The 23,993-nt window shown below is 43.2% G+C and overlaps 1 protein-coding gene across 9 annotated transcripts in view; it reads right to left on the bottom strand.

The window, feature by feature from the left end:
- The window catches only part of LOC134349428 (F-box/WD repeat-containing protein 11), a 304,136-nt gene that overhangs the window by 247,477 nt on the left and 32,666 nt on the right, over nt 1-23,993 (bottom strand). The window contains exon 2 of one of the 9 annotated variants that reach the window (XM_063053713.1): nt 19,012-19,078. The exons of 7 other annotated variants lie outside the window; for them this stretch is intronic. The gene's annotated coding sequence lies outside the window, so the exon portion shown is untranslated. Of the gene's footprint in view, nt 1-16,925; nt 16,947-19,011; nt 19,079-23,993 lie in introns of those variants that run through there. One more of the 9 variants, XM_063053716.1, reaches the window with a different exon arrangement.

Here is a 23,993-nt window from a genome sequence, read left to right on the forward strand (position 1 = left end):
AATACCACGAACTGAACTGAACTTTACCCATCACCTATGTTCCCTCTAAGCTGTGTGCGTATGCACGCGCACACGTTTTTCAACCAGCACACAAAGGAAATTAATGTGCGCACAAAAGGTTATTACCTAAAATAATGTAGTAATTAATAATTATTGAAAATAATCTTTTAGCTAAATGTTTCTGTTAACTAGTTAGTCGGTTTTTCAAATACCACAACACACGTCACTAATTTACGTCACCTCACTCTTCCTGTTCTGATTTGTACAGCTGCATCATGGTGGCAGCCATCTTTGGCGGACAGTGTTCATATCATAAAGTTTACAAAGATCTGTTTCAAATCCTGTAGATAGTTTACTAAGCTTTTATTGAAAAAGATCAGTCAAATGACCCTGTAGCTAAACACTGTCACAAGAAATTGATATACATCACATACAAAGTAGCTTTACAGGTTTTAAGTGATGTCTTTGATGAACTGGCTGCACTGTGCAAGATTCTGCAAAAGAGTGGCCTGGCACTGATTGATTCACTTCATTTTGCACGAGGCAAAATTAACAAGGTAAGAAAGCAGTATCTGGGAGACAATATTTCGTGGAGTGACAAAGTTAAAGTTTTGCTAAAGTGGTGACGTGAAGAAAATGTCACAGCATATACAAGTTTGCTGTTGACGTTTATAAATAGTCTTTGTGTTCATTTAGAAGAGAGATTTCCTGAAGATGAGGTACAAGAATGATCAGCTTTTGATTTCTCCGCAATTCCAGATTGTGACTTCGCATTTGGCGATTAACAAGTTAATGCCTTATGTCTAAAATATCATGATTTTCTAGATGAAAATACTATAATAGTTACAGTTTAATGATTTCAAATTTTCCGTGCAAGAAAAAATTAAATCCAAACTGATTTCAAACACTGCTCAAATGCTGGCATTTGTACTTCAAAATGAACAGTTTTGCGACCTTGCACAGTTGATGGACATTGGGGGAACCTTTCTTGCATCTAGTGCGGACTGTGAGCGAGGTTTTAGCCCAATGAATCAACTCAGAAACAAGCTGAGAAACTGTTTAGGTGAATGTCATTTGGATATGTTAATGAGAATCAAAAGCTATAAATTGAATGGAAGTTCTATTCGTCTAGATAGAATTTACAAAGAATGGGTAAATGCCAAAGACAGGAGAGAATAAAATAACTGACTGACTTAAATATGTATGTTATTTTGTTGTTATTCTGTGCAGTTTTATGGCAAATATTTTGTAAACCTACATAAACTGTCCCATGTGTGCATTCAGTGCGCACATACTTTTGTCACAGGAAAAAAATTTGAACATAAGATTTTTGCGCACACTATAAAAATTAGAGGGAACATTGCTCATCACCATAAGACTGTATCTATTTACCCAAAGGCTTGAAGAAGCTTGGTTTCTATATTTCCACACATGTATATATGTGTGTGTGTGTGTGTGTGTGTGTGTGTAAAATCATTGCTAACCTGTTTGATATATCTGATTTTATATTACTGTATTGCGTAGTTACTAATAAACAAGTATTAGTTAATAGCAATACCAGGCTCCCAAGGTGTTTTCCATTTCTGGTGGTTCTTTCGCCCATCACAGTGTACGTGACAAAATTGGGGGCTTGTCCGGGATATGAATTGGTGGGAGCCATTCTACAAATTGTGTGGGGGCTTGGTTGAATTGATTGGGGAAAATCCCTTTTGATTTGCTTGTGTGGAAAAACAGCAGAAATGGATGTTAGTGTTGAGGGGTTTCTGTTGGAACCAACCCCTGAAGCGCTGGATGATGCTACGAGGAATGTGCTGTTGGCAATCGCTCAAAAGTTAAGACGAAAGGTGACCACTAAAATGAGGAGGGCTCAGATGCAGACGGTAATAGCCCAGCATTATATAGCTAAAGGAAAGTTTGAAGAGGAGGTGTTAGAGTAATTCACTGGAGGTAAATTTACTGAGGCTGAGATTCAGCTTCAGGTAGAGCAATTCAGGCTGGAGGCTGAGGAGAGGAAAAGACAGCATGAGTTGCTGAAACAGCATGAAACAGCTTGAGGCCACTGAGGCAGAAAAGTAGAGAGTTTGAGAGGGAAATGGTGCGACAAGGAGGTCAAGTGCCAGGCTGTAGTAGGGAGCCGGTTGTACCATTTAATGTTAGCCAAGAAATTAAGTTGATACCTCCAGCTGAGGGAACAGAAGTCAATAGCTATTTCCTACATTTTGAAAAAGTGGCCATAAATCGGAAGTGGCCGAGAGATCATTGGGCTGTCCTGTTACAAACTGTGATTAAGAGGAAGGCTCGGCGAGCGTATTCGGCGCAGTCTGTTGTAGATGCAAATAATTATGATATAGTGAAAGGTGCTGTACTTAAAGTTTATGAGTTGATTCCGGAGGCGTACAGGGAAAGGTTCCGAAATTTGAGGAAGCATTGGGACCGCACGTATCTAGAGATTGCCATGAGATGCATGTGTACTTTGATCATTGGTGTACCTTGAAAGGGGCAAGTGAGAAGATTGACAACCTGAAAAAATTGATATTGATTGAACAGTTTAAAGGTTGTGTCCCTGGTGGTATAAGGACGTACCTAGATGAGAAAGCAGCAGCGACCCTGTCAGAGTCTGCTAGATTAGCAGACAAGAATGCCCAAACTCATAAGGTTAGGTTTTTTTCCGAATAGGAGTTACCAAAAGGGTAATAGAGATAACCCACTGGCTAAACCAGAAAATAAGCCAGGGACTAGTGACAAAAGTAGGGACACTCACAACATGCTGGAGGAACTCAGCAGGTCGGGCAGCATCCGTGGAAAAGATTGGTCGACATTTTGGGCCAGAACCCTTCGTCAGGACTGTAGAGGGAAGGGGCAGAGGCCCTATAAAGGTGGGGGGAGGGTGGGAAGGAGAAGGCTGGTAAGTGTCAGGTGAAAAACCAGTAAGGGGAAAGATAAAGGGGTGAGGGAGGGGAGGCAGGGAGGTGATAGGCAGGAAAGGTGAAGAAAGAATAGGGGAAAACACAATGGGTAGTAGGAGGCGGAACCATGAGGGAGGTGATAGGCAGCTGGGGGAGGGGTCAGAGTGACACAGGGATGGGGGAGGGGGAGGGGGAAGGGGGAGGGGAAGGGGAAGGGGATTACCGGAAGTTGGAGAATTCTATGTTCATACCAAGGGGCTGGAGACTACCTAGGCGGTATAAGAGGTGTTGCTCCTCCAACCTGAGTTTAGCCTCATCATGGCAGTAGAGGAGGCCATGTATGGACATATCTGAATGGGAGTGGGAAGCAGAGTTGAAGTGGGTGGCTACTGGGAGATCCTGTCTGTTTTGGCGGACGGAGCAGAGGTGTCAGAAACGTCTGCTGATGCTTATGATGATTTATCAAAGACTTTCCTACCATCCCTATACCAACAGGACTTGGAGGGTAGTAAGGCTAAAGAGAAAGACTTGTCCTTATCGAGGAAGGAATTTATAGAGGAACAAAATAAAGATCCTGAAATTCTGGCTTTAAAAGAAACAGCTGTCTCTGAGGATGAAATTCAGAAAGAGACAGTGGGATATTATCTAAAAGATGGGCTGTTAATGAGGAAGTGGAGACCAGCCACTGTGCCTGCAAGTGAGGATTGGGCTATTGTGCACCAGGTAGTGGTTCCAAAGGTTTACCGGGCTGAAATTTTAAACCTGGCCCACAAGATGCCTTTACATGGATATTCTGAAGTAAAGAAAACAGTGCACAGGATTATGAGGGAATTTTATTGGCCTAACGCGAGGAAGGATATTGTGAATTATTGCAGAGATTGTCATATGTGCCAGGTGGTGGGAAAACTTAATCAGGCCATCCCAAAAGCACCACTTCAGCCGATACCTGCTTTTGGTGAACCATTTTCCCGAGTCATAGTGGATTGTGTAGGCCCACTGCCAAAGACTGCAGCTGGCCATCAGTATATGTTATCTGTTATGTGTGCTGCAACTAGGTTCCCGGAAGCCGTGCCTCTCAGAAACATCCAAGCCAAAACTGTGGTAACGGCGCTCATCAAGTTTTTTTACACTGGTAGGTCTGCCCAAAGAAATTCAATCTGACCAGGGTAGTAACTTCACTTCGAGAACATTCCAGCAACTAGTTTCTGAGCTGGGGGCTAAACAAATTTTGTCATCTGCCTACCACCCGGAGTCTCAAGGGGCCATGCAGCAGTTCCATTCCACTTTAAAGACCATGATTAAAACCTACTGTTATGAGAAAGACAGGGACTGGGATGAAGGTATATATTTATTATGTTTTGCCGTTAGAGACACATTCAAGAATCACTGGGGTTTAGTCTGTTTGAGCTTGTTTTCGGCCACAGGCCCAAAGGACCTTTGACCTTGCTCAGAGAGCAGTGATCTAACCCAATAGTATGTGTCAGTGTGCTGGATTACATTTTGAAATTTCAAGAAAGGCTTAACAAGGCTTGTGACCTTGCGAAGCAGAATTTGCAAAACTCCCAAATTAAAATCCCAAATTGGTATGATAAGAGAGCAAGGGAGCAGGTGTTTGAGGTTGGAGATAAGTTTTTGTCTTGTTCCCCCTTGTGATCAACCCCTCCAAGCGCAATTTCATGGACCATACCAAAAAATTAAGAAAATTGATTCTTTGAATTATGTTATTAAAACTCCTGACAGAAGGAAGGCTACCGAATTAGTGCACGTAAACATGGTGAAGCCTTATTATGACTCCAAGACGGCACCAGTGAGTACTGTTATGAAAAGAAATGGGGTTGTGGAATCTGGTAATGAGGTACAAGATCATTTTAACAAGCTGAATATAGTATCAACAAGACTTGAGAATTCTATTATTTTGAAAAACATTACTGACAAAGTCCGTCATCTGGAGCCTGCACAGCAAAAACAATTGAAAGAATTAATTAACAAGTATAAAGATTTATTCCCTGACATTCCAAGACGGTGCACAGCTGCAGTGCATAACGTCGTTGTAAGCTCAGTCAAGCCGATCAAACAGCATCCTTACAGAAAAGCAAAATGGTTGAAAAAGAAATTGGGTACATGCTAGCAACCGGTATCATTAGGCAATCTACCTCAGAATGGGCATCGCCCTGCGTCTTGTGCCTAAGCCGGATGGTAACATGAGATTCTGTACTGACTACAGGAAAATCAATACAATAACCAAGACAGATGCTTAGCCTATCCCGAGAGTGGATGATTGCTTTGGTAAAGTGGGAAAGACCAAGTACCTCACAAAAATCAACTTGTTAAGAGGATATTGGTGTGTTCCTTTGACCAAAAGGGCCAGAGAAATCTCAGCGTTTGTTGCACTTTCTGGGCTGTATGAATATAATGTTTTATCCTTCGGGATGAAAAATGCTCCAGAGACACTTCAAAGGATGATCAATTCTGTGATTAGAGGTTTACAAAACACAGGGGCTTATATTGATGATCTGGTTGTATGGAATGACAAGTGGGAAGAGCATATTGCAGCAGTAGAAAAACTATTTGACAGACTTTCCAAGGGCAATGGCTGTGAACCTTGCTAAAAGTGAATTTGGCCACGCCACTGTCACGTATCTTGGCTATGTAGTAGGCTCCTGTACAGGCCAAGGTTCAAGCTATTGCTGAGGTTCCCGTTCCGACAGGCAAGAAAGCTTTAAGAAGGTTTTCGGGAATGGTTGGGTATTATCTTAAGTTTTGTAAGAACTTCGCAGATATTGCTCTCCCTTAACCAAACCCTAGGGAAGAATGAAAGATTTGTATGGAGTAACCTTTGCCAGGAGGCATTTGAACGCCTGAAACCCATCCTGTGTTATCATCCTGTGCTCAAAGCACCTGATTTTTCAAAACCATTCTCTATACCGACAGACGCTAGTGACGAGGCTGCTGGGGCAGTACTGTTACAGCAGGGTGCGGATGATATTGAACACAAAGTAGCTTATTTCTCAAAGAAATTTAATGTGCACCAGAAAAATTATTCCACTGTTAAGAAGGAGTTGCTATCATTTATTCTGGCTTTATAACATTTTGAAGTCTTCGTTTGTCCTGCCCATAAATCACTTGTGGTTTACACGGACCATAATCCATTGGTGTTTCTAACGAAAATGAAGGATAACAATAGAAGGTTATTAAACTGGAGCCTGATCTTGCAAGAGCATGACCTAAAAATCAAACATGTGAAAGGTACTCACAACATTATAGCTGATTGTTTATCCAGATGTTAAGTTAGAAATTGTACACATTTTGCTCTGTTATCTGATGATTATTCATCTGTTGTTTCAAATTTTGTAATCTACAGTTAAGCTAAAAATTTTGCCTACATCAAAATTTTTCCTAAAAGGAGGGAGGTGTGACCGAATCGTGAATTGTCCCTTATGGACTGTGCCTTTAAAGAGAGAGAGAGATGTACAACACAATCACCTTGTTATTAAGAGAGAGAGGCGAAGACTGCTCACAGTTTGCTTGGAGATGGTGTTATGGTTTCTCTGCAGCGTGTTTATACTTTTGCAAGGACACTGCCAGCTTCTGAGTTCCTACAGAAGGGAGGAGCTACTTGATGGACAGCTGGTGTTCAGCATGGGGAGATAAATAGAAAGTTAGCTGGTAGACAGACAGACACATGATTTCAGACACTGAATGAGCTTTGTTGTGCCCACAGAAAGGTGGGTTTTTGGAGGATCGATCAGGAGAATCAATCAGTGGCTCTCGCAGTGTGGAAAAGATATATTAGTGTGTCCAACCCTTGCCTGGGTTGATAACTTCACCACAAAAAACGGTCCCCTTGTTGTGGTCACATTCGGTGACTTCTAAAGGATTTCAGAAGACAACGGGAAGATCGACAGCACCAGCTGACCCGAAGAACTAAACACCTCTCTCTCTCCATCACTACTCAACTCAATACCATGAACTGAACTGAACTTTACTCATCACTGTAAGACTGTATCCATTTACCCCTAGGCTTGAAGAAGCTTGGTATGTATATATAAATCATTGCCAACCTGTTTAATATATTTAATTTCATATTACTGTATTGCGTAGTTACTAATAAACGAGTATCAGTTAATAACAATACCAGACTCTAAGGAGTTTTCCATTTCTGCTGGTTCTTTAACCCATCACGGGGTACGCAACAGCCTGAGGGCGAGGCCCTCTTCGTGGATGTTTCGGAATACCACAAGGGGGAGTCAGGATTTCCTGCTGGGGTATTAGTGAAGCCTGAATTGCAGAAGCCCTTGGTTGTATAGGCAAGCAGGATGACAGTGATTGTCAGGAACACTACGAAGAGGGAAGTCACCTTCAAGTGGGGGATGCCCCTGGTGCATTTGTTCCCCGTGACAGTAATGTCTAGTGTCCCTGTGAGACAAGCCGGGGAGAAACTATTGGAAAAGGGGGGAAAATTGACCACTGAGTCATTCAACTTCAGGGAGTCCCTGGTTCCTGCATGTTGGAAGAGGAGGTTGATAGAGAAGATGTTGAAGCTGGAAGGTGTCTTTTCCACTGACGAGTTCGACGTGGGTTGTTCCAAGAGCATGCGTCACACTATCCGGGATACCCTGTTCAGAGAAAGGGCCCTGCAGAGGTGGAGGACGTTCGGTAGCATTTATGTAAGTTGAAGGAAGCTGGGATCATCACCGAGTCCTGAAGCCCCTATGCGTCCCCGATAGTAGTGGCCCGAAAGAAGAATGGGAAGGTACGGATGTGTGTGGGCTATAGGACTCTGAAAAGGCGCGCCGTCCCTGACCAGGATACTGTCCCAAGGATTAAAGATGCACTGGCCTGCCTGAGTGGTGCAAGGTGGTTCAGTGTGCTGGACTTGAGGAGTGGATATTACCAGATCCCCATGAGTGAGGCTGACAAAGAGAAGACTGCATTTTTATGTCCCCTGGGATTTTTCCAGTTCAAAAGGATGCCCCAGGGCATATCGGGAGCCCCTGCAACCTTCCAGTGGGTCATGGAGAAGACGGTGGGGATATGAATTTGCTTGAGGTATTGGTATATCTGGATGACCTCATAGTATTTGGATCCACCTTGGAAAAACATGAAGCAAGGCTGATGAAAGTGCAGGGCCACCTGAAAGCTGCAGGGTTAAAACCTTCCCTGGACAATTGCCAGCTCTGCCAAATTTCTGTTAGCTATGTTGAGCACACAGTCTCACGGATGGAGTAGCTACAGATCCAGCTAAGATACAGGCTCCTGACCAAGACTCCTTGACCAAGACCCCAGACTGTGAGCACACTGCACTCGTTCCTCGGGTGTTGTGGTTCCAATCGGAGGTTCATGAAGGGCTATGCAAAAATGAGTCACCGGTTGAATCAGCTTCTGTGTGGTTACCCTCCCTTGGGGAAGAAAGAGAGGGGGAGAAAAGGACAAGAGCGTGGAAAGTATCTTAGTCCGTCGGAGCCCTTTGGCCAAGGTGGGATGCAAAATGTGAGGAGACCTTTCAGGCGCTGAAGCTACTGACTCAGGCGCCGGTGCTGGCTTTTGCGGACCCCGACTGCCATATGTCCTGCACACAGATGCCAGCCGAGAGGGTTTAGGGGGCGTCCTGTATCAGGATCAAGGAACCGGGTTGAGGCCCGTTGCGTTTGTCAGCCAGAGTCTGTCATCCTCCAAGAAAAACTATCCCATGCACAAGTTGGAATTTCTGGCGTTGCATTGGGCAGTGGTGGATAAGCTGAGTGACTACCTCTACGGGGCCAAGTTTGAGGTGAGGACGGACATTAACCCCCTACTTATATTCTGACCTTGGCGAAACTGGATGCCACAGGCCATCGGTGGTTGGCAGCGTTTTATGCCTATGATTTCAGCCTGAAGTACCAGCCGGGGAGCTGGAACATTGATGCTGATGCTTTGTCCCGACAGGCGCAAGAGGGACTGGTCAGGAACGAGGAGTGGGAGAGTGCCCCTGCCCCAGGGGTGAAGGCTATGTGTCAGTTTACCATCACAGTGAAGTCAGAGGGAAAGGAGGGGTAGAATCAAGCAGTGGATCAATTGGGAGCTTCTGATGATGCCATTCCCCAAGTTTGCTGTAACATGACTGCTCTGAAGACAAATCAGCTGCCAAAATTGAGTTCTTGGGAAGTTCAGCATTGGTACCATTTGGGCAGCGGTCGAAAAGGGAGACATTGCTCAGGTGGAGAAGACGATACATGCGTTGGTGCTGCCATTACTGCGAGAATGGCCTAGGTTGGATTTGAAGAACCAGATCTTATACCGGGTCACGTCACCCACAGACTGACCTCGACGTTGCCAGCTGGTTCTGCCCGAGAAGTATCAGAGGATTGCGCTGAAGTCACTTCATAATGATTCTGGACATTTAGGGGTGGAAAAGACCTATGGATTGCTCAGAGACCAGTTTTACTGGCCCCAGATGAAGTTGGAGGTTGAAGAATACTGCAAGTCGTGCATTTGACTGAAGACATGGCCTACGCGGGCAGCTCCCTTGTCCCACTTGCAGAGTGCAGGGCCTCTGGACCTGGTGTGTATGGATTTCCTGTCAATAGAACCCAATGCCAGCAACACGATGAAAGTCTTAGTCATCACGGACCACGACACCAGATATGCTCAAGCTTTTCCTACCAAGGACCAGAGGGCATCTATGGTGGCAACAGTGTTATGGGAGAAGTATTTAATCTATTATGGCCTTCCCAGGCGGATACATAGTGATCAGGGATGGGATTTTGAGAGCAGACTCATCCGTGAGTTACTGGGCATGCTTGGAATCGAGAAGTCGAGGACCATGCCCTATCACCCACAGGGTGATCCACAGTTAGAGGGGTTTAATCGGACCTTGCTAGACATGCTCAGGACCCTGGAGATCAGCTAGAGCAAGTGGAGTCAACATATTGGGCATCTGGTTCACATTTACAACTATACACGAAATGAAGCTACTGGGTACTCGCCACATTTTCTGATGTTTGGGCGCAAGGCAAGGTTGCCCATTGACCTTTGTTTTGGGACTGATGAGGGTGACTTACCACCAAAGACTTATCTGAAGTATGTGTCTGATATGAGAAGAGAGTTGAAAAGGACTTATGAATTAGCTGGGGTTGCGGCTGCCAAGCAGAATCAAGGAAATAAGAGGAGGTACGATCAAAAGGTGATGTTCTCCCAACTCCTGCCAGGAGGCCGAGTCCTCATAAGGAATTCTGGGCTACCTGGAAAGCATAAGTTGGCTGACTGATGGGCAGCTACATCCTTTGTGGAGAGTCAGATGTCAAACCTACCAGTTTTCCTGGTAAAGCCAAAGGATGGGAATGGGCCTGTCAAGATTCCCCATCAGAACCACCTGCTGCCCCTGGGACAAGAGGTGCAGGTAGACCCAGGGCCCGACTTGTTGCCTCTCTACGGAAACGCGGAGCAATTGCAGGGTCCATAGCTGGAGAGGTTAGACCAGCCCCATCCCTGAGAGGGATAATGATTCAGTGGATGAGGATCTGAATGTGTGGTATATGCCACCTTTTCGCTAACTCCCCATTGGTTGAGGAAAAGTCTCCCAGCTCTTCTCCCGCTGAGTCAGGTGAAGTGGGGGGGGGCGCCATCTGTGGGCAGCCTGGGTTGCAGCGGAACTCAGCAGGGGAGGAAGCAGGGCTTTGGCACAGGACAGAGGGGTCCGAGTTGCAGGTGGGCACGAGTGATCGGTCGGAGGTGACCTCACCAGGTAGACCAGAAGTACCCCCAGTAGTGACTGAACCTGAAGAGTTAGGTGAGGGGGTGCGGAGGTCTCAGAGAATTCAGAGACCACCGGATAGGCTGGATTACGTAGCACCTGGGGAGCAGAAGTGTGACCCCTACTGTTTTGGGGAGCTATGTCACTGTCTTGTGCACCTGGAGTGGACTTTGTGTTTTGCAGGAAGGGTTGGCGAATTACTTCAACATCATGAGGACAATACTAAATTTGGTGGGAGAGAGCGTAACATGCTATAAGGTTTCACTGCTAATGTAATGGCTTCTCTGTAATGTTCTACTGCCGAGGTAATGGTTTCTCTGTAGCAGTAATGTTTGGGTTATGACTAGAGATAAAAGGGCATGCTAACCAATGAGCAGGATGTTTTTCTTTCTTGTGTGTCTGAGAGCCGGGAATTCGCGGGTCTTTTGCCGGAGAGAGATGAGGAGAGAAGACCCAAATGGAGAGAGATGGTAGACCACCGGAGAGAAAGGACTTGGAGCAAGGGTCCAAAGGTCAGCAACGATCAGAGGAGGTCGATGGTGGACAAACGGCCTTATCTGTGAGCTCCACCTTGCGCAATGGACTTGTTTCATGAGAATGGGCCCTTTTTCTTTTTTGTTTCTTCACTAACCATATAGTCAAATTAAGAATTATAAAGCTCAATCATTTAATCACATATTGTGTACTGTTTGTTATTTTCTGGTACTGATTTGTAACAGGGGACACCACGCAGCATCCACCCAAACAAGATTTCTTTAAGTTTGGCCAGGCCAGGGGCTATCATCCCCTATATTAAGCCGCTAGCCAATGCGAGAGTTACAAAAGTGGCATAAAAGGAAATGCACTCTTTAGGGAGTGAAGCATCACAGCCACTTATGTAGGTTTCACCTTGTAGGAAGTAGCAGCTTGCCAACTCTGCCACAGCTGACGTGCATCCAATTCCTTCTTTAACCTAATAGGTCATACCTTGACTTCCAACAGAGTTCTGGATCACTGGCCTTGAACACCATAGATCTAGCCCTCAACAAACTGCTAATCTCACCCACGGCTTCTGGTTTGGGTACATCTGGTAGGTTCCCAAAGGCACACAGTCATCCAAACAGGTTTTGATGAAGTGGGTGACAACTGTGGCATCTTCATTCAGATGCAAAGATGAATCCTTAAGATTGGCCCAGTCCAGTGATTCAAAGCAGTCCTGTAAGCGCTTCTCCACCTCCCTTGATGTTTTTGTGGTCCTCACCTCTGGTGATACAGTACTTAGTCTCTACCTAGATGTGAGAAGTAGAAGTACAGCCAGGTGATTGGACTTGCCAAAGTGTGGGTGTAAGGTGGCATGATAAGCATTCCAGATAGAAGTGTAACAATGATCAAATGTGTTGGCCCCCCTGGTGATATGTTGACAGTAGTTGGTCAGATTGCTTGAAACTGGCTTGGTTGAAGTACCCTTCAATGATCAGGAAAACATCAGGGCATGCTCGTTGTGACTGCTGATCGTGGTGTTCTTCCAGACCAGCCTGATGTTAACTAGAGGTGGAATGATGGCAGAGAACTCCCTTGGCAGATACAACAGATGACACTTGACCGCTAGATGATCCACATTGGGAGCGCAAAACTAAGATAGAACCATTAGATCTGTGCATCACAATGAGTTAACCATGAAACAAACACTGCTGCTTCAAGGCAGAGTCATGCCATTCCTGAGAGCAAGAAGTGCCATGATCTGAGCACCAGGCTGAATTGGAAAGCTCAGGTACAGACCAAATTGTAGCAGCCAGGTCCAGGCCCCAGAGTGAGGGACGACCTAAAGTTTGGACAATTTAAGCGCCGGGCCATACTGATGAGGTCAGAGTGTCAGGACTGGAGACGAGGCAAGGACCGGTTCTGCTCGCTGCTCCACAACATTTACTCAGCTCTACAATGGATTGCAGTGCCAGCTGCAGTGATGCCTGGCTTCGCATCTGTTGTCTCACAACCTTTATTTGGCTTCGTGATGAACTGCGCAGTGAAATCTGGCTTTGTGTCTTTTATAAAATTCTAGTTCTGAATGCTAATTGCTTACTTTTATTGTTTGCACGATTTGTTTTCTTCTCTCACTGCACATTGGGTGTTTGACTTTTATTAAATGGGTTCTTTTGAGATTTTTATTTTGTAACTGCTTGTAAGGTGACAATCTCAAGGTTGTTTAATGTATACATACTTTGACAATGAACTTTAAATTTTATCTGATGCTGCTATCCAGTCCATGCGGTCCTTGGGCTGGAGCACTGTGTCTGGAGTGTGCCATGTCTTTGTAAAGTAAGTACACAGCAGTCCCTGATGCCCCACTGGTAATATAATCTTGCTCAGAGTTTCACTGTACATTAGCTAGAAGGATGGTAGGGAGTGGAGGGCCTTAGGGACCTACATTTCTGTTTTATCTTCAGCCCAGCACATCAGCTGCATTTTCTTAAAGGGAAACTGCACTAGTTACCTTCATGTTCTGCAGTCCATAGTCTGCCAAATTTGAGAATCGATAGATTATTTAAATGTCTTAAAACATAGCTTACTGAAGTACATATGGCTAGGACTGCAGATTTCAGCTGTACTCCTAAACACGAATATTTGATAATTCCCTTTGGAGCTGGACACAGAGTCATCACACTCTGGTGCCATTTTAACTTCACTGATTGAAAGGACAGAATCCACATTGCATTGAAAATATACATGTGTATCTTGTAGAGCAGCAACTGCAGGTGGGCAACACATACAAAATGCTGAAGGAACTCAGCAGGCCAGATAGCATCAAGGAAGAGTACAGTCAACATTTCGGGCTGAAACCCTTCAGCCAGACTGAAGAAAAAAGCTGAGGAGTAGATTTAAAAGGTGGGCAGAGGAGAGAGAGAAACACAAGGTGATAGGTGAACCCTGAAGGGGGAGGAATGAAGAAAAAAGCTGGGAAGTTGATTGGTGAAAGAGACAGAAGGCCATGGAAGAAAGAGGGGAGGAGCAAAGGACGAGCAGGAGATAAGGTGACAGAGAGAAGAGAATGGGAAATGGTGAAGGGGTGGGGGGGGGCATTACCAATGTTTTAGAAATCGATGTTCATGCCATCAGGAGGCTATCCGAATGGAATACAAGGTGTTGTTCCCTTGTTGACTCATCTTCCGCAGCACTTATGCCTGCAAGCGGAACAAATGCTACACCTGCACTACACCTCTTCCCTTACTACCATTCAGGGCCCTAACCAGTCCTTCCAGGTGAGCGGACACTTCACCTCTGAGTCTGTTGGGGATCATATATATGTTCAGTGCTCCCGGTGTGGCCTCCTATATCTCGGCGAGACCGAAAGTAAACTGAGAGACTGTTTCACCAAGCATTTAATTCCACTTCCCATTCCGATATGTCCATCCATGGCGTCCTCCACTGCTGTGATGAAGCCACAGCTTAGAGGAACAACACTTTATATTCCGTCTGGGTAGCCTCCAAACTGACGGCGTGAACATCGATTTCTCGAAACTTCCAGTAATGCCCCCCACACCCCTCCTTCACCATTTCCTATCTCCTTTTCCTTCTCTCACCTTATCTCCTTGTCCATCACCTCCCTCTGGTGCTCCTCCCCTCTTTTCTTCATTCCATGGCCTTCTGTCTCTTTCACTAATCAACTTCCAAGTCCTTTACTTCATCCTTCCCCCTCCAGGTTTCACCAAGCACCTGGTGTTTCTCTCTCCCCTCTGCCCATCTTTTAAATCTACCCCTCAGCTGTTTTCTCCAGCCCTGCCGAAGGGTTTTGGCCCAAAACGTTGACTGTACTCTTTTCCTAGGTGCTGCCCGGCCTGCTGAGTTCCTCCAGCATTTTGTGTGTTGCTTGGATACCCAGCATTTACAGATTTTCTTTTGTTTGTAACTGCAGGTGGGTAATTGTTCTTAAATTACACAGACAACAATGCACCAAATGGCCTTGAGTTTCTAAACAGATTTCTGAACAATCCATGAACACCTCTATTTGTTTTGCATTGTACCACTGTAAGAACAACAAATTCATGTCAAGTAGTAATAATAAATCTGATTCTGAACTTCTCAATTACCAGTGTAATGCCAAACCAAACCTCACAGCTGTAACATTTTCATTTGGTTTAGAAGACTAAGAGTTCCAAGTTTCACCAGAAACCATATTACCTCACCAATACTTCAATGCAATCCTGTGGGGTTAAAAAAAATGCCTCATCACTGATACTGCTTTAGATGAAATTTTAAAATAAAGCTCTATCAACCCTTTCATGTAAATGCAAAATATCTTGTGCCAGAATTCAAGAATGAAAATAGGACTTCCACTGGTAAATTCCATTCGCCAACATTCCTCTTTCAACTACCATGGCCAAAAGTTTGCCGCTAAGACTTGTTACTGTGGGCCCTAGTTGACTACCAAAGACAACTGCAAAGAATATTAATCAGATCTTTAATCTATTAAAAGGCTAGAGATGCTGGGAGTTAAAAAAAAACGATGCTCAATTACATATCTGCTTGGAAATTAGGATTAAGGTATAACATGAATATCAAACTGTTTATTGCATTTAGCCAAGGAGATCTGTCAGAAAATTTGAACTATACAAATGCAAATCAGTTCCCTGATATAGTTCATAAAACCAATTATTTCCAGCCAGTTACACTTAATGTAATGTTTTAGGTGTAGTCACTTGTAATTAAGGGACAAAAATAGAAAAATTGCAGAGGTCCACACATAAACGTAACTAATCAATCTATATTACTATTGATAACTGAAGGACAAATTATTTTACACCAAATGCAAAACTACAGAGGGAAAACAGCTTGATTTTTCATCCAAACTCTGGGTGTTTATAGATTAAACAAGATTTAAGATGTAAAGTGTATAAAGGAAGACTAAAATTAAGCTCTCTGGCTGTATGGAAGAGTGCAGAGATGGAATGACAAAAGGGGTGATAGAAGTGAAACAAGGTGATCAATATGACCATATCACATTCTCACTTTTTAACTTCATAATATGCCACAGATCTATATGTCCACACAAGAGGGAAGACTAGCTTAAACATCTCAAACCCAGTGCCTCCAACAGAGCAATACATTCTCAAATTATTTTCTGCAATCTATGGAATGTGGCTTAAACTAGTGAACTGCTGCTTTAAAAGAACTGGCACCTTTGCAATTCCAAACTAAAAAGCAAACTGCAAAATGATGATGGACGGATGACAAACAGAAACTTGATCTGGTACCTTGTAGACAAGGGATGAAATAGTTACTGAATCAGAATCCCGTGTATTATCACTGACATGTGAAATTTATTTTTCTGGCAGTTCCACAGTGCAAGATATTAAAAATGACTATTAACTACAATAAATAAAATAAATAGGGTAACTTATATGTCAATGATAATAAATCTGATTCTGATTAATAGCGTAAAAGTGGAATAAGTGAGGTAGTGCTCAGCGGTTGATGGGCCGTTCAGATATCTAATAGCAGAATGGAAGAAACTGTTCCTAAAACATTGAGCATGCGTCTTTAGTCTCCTGCACCTCATCCTTGATGGCAGTAATGAGAAGAGGGCATGTCCTGGGCGGTGAGGGTCCTTAACAATGGATGCCACCTTCTTGAGGTATCATGTTTAGAAGATACCCTCGATGGTGAGGAGGCTAAACTCCATAATGGAGCTGGCTAAGTTTACAACACTCTGCAGCTTTTTTCTGTTCTGGATTTCCAACATCTTACCTTACACCTGATTTATTCTGTATTACAAATTGATTCTAACATACTCAAAATCATCATTGGGATACAGAAGGCATACAATATGATACAGCATAAATACACTTGAGCATGGATGATTGAAACTCACAATAACACCAGTTCTTTTGAGTTTCAGTTTAAACTGGACATTTCCACACAACAAAGGGAGTGGCATTTACAGACCTACCTGAATTCTAAACCATGTTATTTCCTTAACCTACTTGTTCCCATAGTCCCCAATCCCACCCAACCTCTCTCCAAAAACATCAGGACCATCTTCTTACCTTGTTTTTCAACCCCACCTACTCACTATGTCCTACAATCTTCTGGTCTGGTCTGAAACTTTTTAGTTTCAAAGTGTGTCCATCTGCCATTATTCAGCACAGTTACTGTTAAACAGCACTTCATATAAAACATATAACACACATTAAGACAGAAGTCAACAAAAATATAAATAGCTTCCCTAAAAACATAAGTTATTTTTACTTCTGGAGAGAATGTTTAAAACACACTGCAAATACTTGCTCTGCATGATTTTTCAGATTACTCACCAGAATCCAAGAATATTTCCAGATGCCCCTCACAACACTTGTGTTGGCTCTGCATGAGCCTGTGATATCAATCCTTCCAATTCAAAATAACTAAACAACCCTCTGCTTTCAGTCCACCTCACTTGTTTGGGTCAGTGAAGTGCCAAACTGAAAAGTAAACAGCACAAGTTAACTGCTTGTACAGGTGAGATTTAGGTCATAGTTCTTGCCACCTTTTTCATGGGTGCCACTGAAGGAGAATTATAATTTATATATATTTATATAACTCTAAAGAGGAATGAAAATTGAAAAACTACTGAAAGGGACTTGACTGGAACCTAAACAGGAGAGAGAACAACTCACCTACATAGACAGGCAACTAGATCACTGCAGACAGTGAGGAGTCAATGCTAATAAGGAAGAAAGACCAAAAGCAACAAAAGGAAAAAAATATTGCGGATGATAACTCTGTCCTTAAACTCAGTATTCACCTACTCAAAGAGAAAGTTGTTTTAATTGATGTAATGTTTTCAATTGTTATTGTGTACCCATACAAGATTTTTTTTTTATTCATAGGACATGACTAGCCTTCCTACTTATCCCAAATTGCCTTTGAGGTGTGGCAATGAGCTGCTAGCTCAAGTCGTTACAGATAAAATGGTGGACATACACTGAGTACTGATGAATTCTTGGTGCTTAACCAAGAACGACTCCTCAAGACAATTGTTGGTGGTGGTTCCTAGTTGTAGAAATCACACAAGTGGAAGCTGTTTTTGAAGCCTTATCCTTCACCTCTTACACAATCACAATGAGCAGGAAATGAATGTTTAGAATGCTGGATGAGTGCTCAGCATGAAGGGTGATCACCTCTTTCAGTGCTGTTGGAGCTTCACTCATCGAACCACATGGGCTGCACTAAAAATTGGAGGGAGTCAAGAAACAAGTCTTCTACTGCTAACCATCAGACTAACCTGCTGTTGCAGACATTGTTTTAGGCTAGCACAGTTACATTTCCATGAATCCTGAAAGTGAAGGATCGTCATTGGACAATATTGTTGCGCATTACCTGCCACAGGCCTTTAGCACTATATCGGGACAGTGTTAGGGCTTATAACCAATTAATTTCAAGCAGCCAATTAATCTATCAACTCATACAAGATTTGGGAGTAAACCAGAATACACAGGGACAGCTCACATTGTGTCAGGGAAAACATGCAAATTACAAACAAGTGGAACTGTATGCATACATCTATTGATGCTTCTGGACACACCTTCAGTGATGTTCCTGGAATCATCGGGTGTTTCGGGTCTTTCAACATCATACAACCTCCTCCAGGTGACCCAGCCGGGGCTGATCAGACCCCAGCTTGTGTCCAGATGGCTAGCTACTTATGACTCCATGGCTCCCCTCTTTTGAGCCACAGCCATCTTGAGGCCCTCTCTGCTGCGTCGGTGGTACTGCGGATGGCTCTCCTCTTCCTCTCTCGCTCGATGCCCAAAATGCTGAAGGCTCTAACTAAAGAATGGGCTACGAATCCCCTACAACCAACCTCCACTGGGAGACACCTCGCTCTCCATCCAGCCTGCTGACAGTTGCTGACCAGTCCTGCATACTTGGAGAGCTTCCTTTCAAAGGCCTCTTCTAAGCTACCTTCCCATGTAGCTTTGAAATGGTGACAATGGCCAGGAAGATAGGTAGCAGAGGAAAATTCATTCCACTGCTCTATGGAAAAATGAAAATACGTAGAAAATTAAATAACCCGGACCATGAGATTACAGTTTGTTCTGGAATAAAATTCTTTTGCTATCAACTCATTGTGCTTCATAAACACAGTTTTGATCTGCTAAATTGGTTCTGAATCTTTCCCACTGAAAATAGTCATAGTCTGATGGAACTTCATGGAAGATGTCATCAATGCAGCATTGATTTCATCACACAAAAGCCATCAATAAATTTACAGACAAATAAATCTATAACAGGAAGAGCTTCCTCTCGAGCCATTCTCTCATAACTAACAAATTAAGCTAAGGTGAGTTATGACCATAATGAGCTAACCCAGTAGGACAAGATAAACTTGACAAACTACAGCATTTTCTGTGTGCTTACTTCTCCAGTTCTTTCAGTAATGTTCAAGATCGTCAGCTAGAAATATTGTTCTGGTGAGTGTTTCCAGCTGCAATAATAAAGAAGGTTCCTCTTAACCTTTATTGATAATGTCTTTATATTTGAGATTATTGAATTCAAAACAATTTCAATTCCCCAGCTTCTCTGGTGAGACATGAATTTGTATATTCGGCTCATTTATTCATTGCAGAAGCATCATTGTGCAAATGTGTCTTTTGGAGCTGTACTTGTTTTCTGCAGTTATAATCTTCCTAAAATCCTTAAATTATGGAGACTACAAAAATCACCAAAATGACATTTTTATTTAAAAAAAACACCAAGTTCAAAAACAGAACACTCGACACTCAGATAACTACACTCATCTATTGAGATGTTCCCACAAACAATGATCACATTTTAAGGAGTCTTTACCTTGTTATTTCATGCTCTCCTTATTTATATTTGCATTTACATTTCTGTCTGGTATGCTCTTGCTCTTTCATTGACCCAGTTATTACTCTATAGATCTACTGAGTATGTCCACAGGAAAAAGGATCTCAGGGTTGTATCTAGTGACATGTACTCTGCTAATAAATTTTACTTTAAAAAGAAAGGGAGCATAAAGGCTAGTTAGTCTACCTTCTATTGTCATAAAAATGTCAGTGACAGAAGGGTGGTGGAGGCAGAAACGATAGGGTCTTTTAAGAGACTCCTGGATGGGTACATGGAGCTTAGAAAAATAGAAGGCTACGGGTAAAGCCTAGGTAGTTCTAAGGTTCGGCACAGCTTTGTGGGCTGAAGGGCCTGTATTGTGCTGTATGTTTTCTATGTTTCTAAGGAGTAATACCAGTGCACTTGAATAATTAAACTGCAGGATTTCCAGAACCTGCTTGATTGCTTCAGAGATTAAACAGACTTCCCAGAAGTTTTTAATCGCCATCATTAAACTGATGTGGTTGGAAGAGCAATATCAACTTAACCATATCTGTTTAGGACAGAGTTTACACATGCTAGTAACTACCAACAGAAATCAGAATTACACCACTCACAACAGAAAATTTTGGAAAACAGTGATTGCAAAGGAACAAAGATATGAGAGGGGAGTTAAACATTTATCTTGAATTGACCTTTACAATGAAGATATAACAAATATCCAGTCAAAACTGAATAATGCTGGGAAAAAATTACCACCAATTGATATCAACAAAGTAATGTGGTTAGAAGTTAATAGGTGGTACAGATGGCTTGCGCCCAAGATGTTAAAAGAAACTGTTATGGTGTTGCTAGATTCATAAATTCTCATTTTCCAAAAATCTTTGGATTATGGAGAAGGTTCAGAGGGTTGTAAAACTACCAACATAATCAACAAAAGAGGGAGACTAAAGCAGTTCGCTAATATCTGATTTAACTAACAAATACTAATGTAAAAAATGTCAGAATAAAACAAGTAATAGCAGGATATTTGGAAAATCATGATTTAATCACTCAGCATCGCTTCATGATGGTGAACTCTGACAGAGTTTTTTGATAAAGTCTCAATAAAAGAGAATAGAAATTGCTTTTGCAGTATAAAGTGTTGAATAAGGTGCATCACAAAAGCTTAACAAGGAAACAATTGTCAAACAAGAGAAAGTCTGCAGATGCTAGAAATCCAAGGCACACACAAAACGCTGGAGGAATTCAGCAGGCCAGGCAGCATCTATGGAAAAAAGTACAGTTGACATTTCAGGCCAAAACCCTTCAGCAGGACAATGGTGTTGAGGGTAAGCCATTAGCATAGATGGAAATAGGATCAGCTAACAGAAACAAACCAGCAGGAACCAATAGCAAAATCTACAGATGATTAAAAAAGTACATGTGAAGGCACGTTACAAGGACAGAAAGTGTAAACAAAGGCTAAGTGAGTTTGCAGGAAATTAGCACATGATGCATGCTTTATCCAGCAAGTGCATCACAAGGATCATAATCCAAATAAATAATCTCAAAATGAATTAGTCAAGTCATATGACCTGTGACATAACATCCCGCTTGAAGTCTTGAAAATTCTGTATCAATCTAGCACTGCCTTGGTTGGAGCGCATGAGCAGAACACAAATTAAAACAATTTTTTGCCCTCTAGAAAACAACATAGGGCTTTTAAAGGAAGCACAGAGACCAAGGCTACGTCAACACTATGCTAGATAATTTTGAAAATGAAGCTTTTTCCTCTTCTTTTTGACCCTCCGTCCACACTAAAGCGGTGTTTTCATCCCCCGAAAACGGAGATTTTCAGAAATCTGAATCTGGTCTCCAGAGTGAATAAATCTGAAAATGCCTAATATCCATTGTAGTGTGTACAGGGTAAACGGAGAGATTTAAAAACGCTGTCATGACAACACCACAACAACAATGCTTTTTCTGCTTCTGCTTGGTACTGTGCAAGCACTGCCGTACGGTTGTTATAAAGCGCAGTCGGTGTGAACGGCGTGAGAGTTAAATTGTAAAGTGAGCTTTTTTGACTATTTAAAAACGCTGTCATGACGTGCCGGAACAGATAGCCGCAGCGCAGCATTTCGTTGTTATCTTGAATGCAACCCCCCACATAACCTAACAATTTCAGAACAGACGGCAACCAGACTAAAGCCGGAAGAGTTAGAAATGTACTCACCAAATACTTACTGACCCATAGCTTACTGAATAAATAAGTATACTAACTTTGCCCTGTTTTCTGTCCTTGCTTGTATGAAGCATTATGCACGTACTTCTCTGACAATAGATGTGTAACAGCCTAATCTAACATTGTATGGAAATACAAGATAACACTGATGCAGACATGTTTTATGCATGTAACAAGGTGCTTTATTAATGCAACAGAGTTAGTCAGTTTTTCAATGTTGGTCGTCAGCCGGGTCATACTGTCCGTGAACTCTCTGTTGGTTGCCTCCATACGCTTCAGTATGTTTTTTTTTAGTTTTAAGTCCTCCTGCGCGAGAGCCAAGAGCAATTCCTTTCAAGTTTTTTTTACTCTGTAACTGGACAACTCGCACTAAGTATATCGTTTCCTCTTCGCTTGTTTTCTGTGTGTCCTGCGCGTGCCCAGTAGAGGAGATTCACCCAACTATCCGTGTTAGTGTGGACAGAGATATTTTGAAAAACACTTAGTGTATACGCCTGTCGTTTTTACTCGAAACCGGCATTGTCAAGATTATCCAGCCGGCGTTGTCAAAATTATCCAGCATATACATGGATGTAGCCCAAGGATGCTGGCCAAAAGCATGTGCAAATTGCAGTTTCAACGTTTTTTTATTTAAAAGAATGAGAGGTGACATGCAAAACATTTAACTCCCTCCTCCATCCCTTCCCTTAAGTCCCTCTTGTCTCTCCTTCCTGTCTACCACCACTTCCCCCTCCACCTTACTGTCAACTTTACCTTTGTCATGACACAACATATAGTACAGAGCAGAAGATTCATTACCATGCCTGAAGGGCAGTTAAACCAAGGCACAAGGTGAAACTTGGGAGCAGCAGCAAGAGGGAGATGCAGTTTGCATTACAATAGAAAGACAAAAGCACATTCAAAATACATGTAAGTACACCGTGCAGTAGTTAAGGTCAATGAGCTGTTAGCATCAAGGACCACCTGAAAAGAATGTGCAGAAGCAAGCATAAGAGTCTTAAAAGAAAACAGCTCAGCACTTGACATTTCTGAAGTTCAGGAAAATTTAAGGGGGTGAGGGGAGGAGGCAGGCTAGCAGTACAGGTTAAACGTGACCTATCGCTGCAGAGTGAGAATATCTTGAACACAAAATACTCTGTAGATGCTGGGGTCAAAGCAACACGCACAACAGGTCGGGCAGCATCTGTGGAAACGAACAGTCAACGTTTCGGGCTGAGACCATTTGTCAGGACTGGAGAGAGGGGGAGCAGGGGCCCTATAAAGAAGGTAGGGGGGTGGGAAGGAGAAGGCTGGCAGGTGCCAGGTGAAAAACCAGTAAAGGGAAAGACCAAGGGGTGGGGGAGGGGCAACAGGGAGGGGATAGACAGGAAAGGTGAAGAAGGAATAGGGGAAAGCACAAAAGGTAGTAGGAGGCGGAACCATGAGGAAGGTGATAGGCAGCTGGAAGAGGGGGCAGAGTGAAACTGGGATAGGGGAAGGGAGGGGGAGGGAATTCCCAGAAGTTGGAGAATTCAATGCTCATGCCAAGGGGCTGGAGACTACCCAAACGGTATATGAGTTGTTGCTCCTCCAACCTGAGTTTGGCCTCACCATCGCAGTAGGGGAGGCCATGTATGGACAAAAGGCTTTTGACAAGGTCCCACACAGGAGATTAGTGTGCAAACTTAAAGCACACGGTATTGGGGGTAAGGTATTGGTGTGGGTGGAGAATTGGTTAGCAGACAGGAAGCAAAGAGTGGGAATAAACGGGACCTTTTCAGAATGGCAGGCGGTGACTAGTGGGGTACCGCAAGGCTCAGTGCTGGGACCCCAGTTGTTTACAATATATATTCATGACTTGGATGAGGGAATTAAATGCAGCATCTCCAAGTCTGCGGATGACACGAAGCTGGGTGGCAGTGTTAGCTGTGAGGAGGATGCTAAGAGGATGCAGGGTAACTTGGATAGGTTAGGTGAGTGGGCAAATTCATGGCAGATGCAATTTAATGTGGATAAATGTGAAGTTATCCACTTTGGTGGCAAAAATAGGAAAACAGATTATTATCTGAATGGTGGCCGATTAGGAAAAGGGGAGGTGCAACAAGACCTGGGTGTCATTATACACCAGTCATTGAAAGTGGGCATGCAGGTACAGCAGGCGGTGAAAAAGGCGAATGGTATGCTGGCATTTATAGCGAGTGGATTAGAGTACAGGAGTACTGCAGTTGTACAAGGCCTTGATGAGACCACACCTGGAGTATTGTGTGCAGTTTTGGTCCCCTAATCTGAGGAAAGACATCCTTGCCATAGAGGGAGTACAAAGAAGGTTCACCAGATTGATTCCTGGGAT

The sequence above is a fragment of the Mobula hypostoma genome, chromosome 7, assembly GCF_963921235.1.
Source record: "Mobula hypostoma chromosome 7, sMobHyp1.1, whole genome shotgun sequence".
NCBI lineage: Eukaryota > Metazoa > Chordata > Chondrichthyes > Myliobatiformes > Myliobatidae > Mobula > Mobula hypostoma.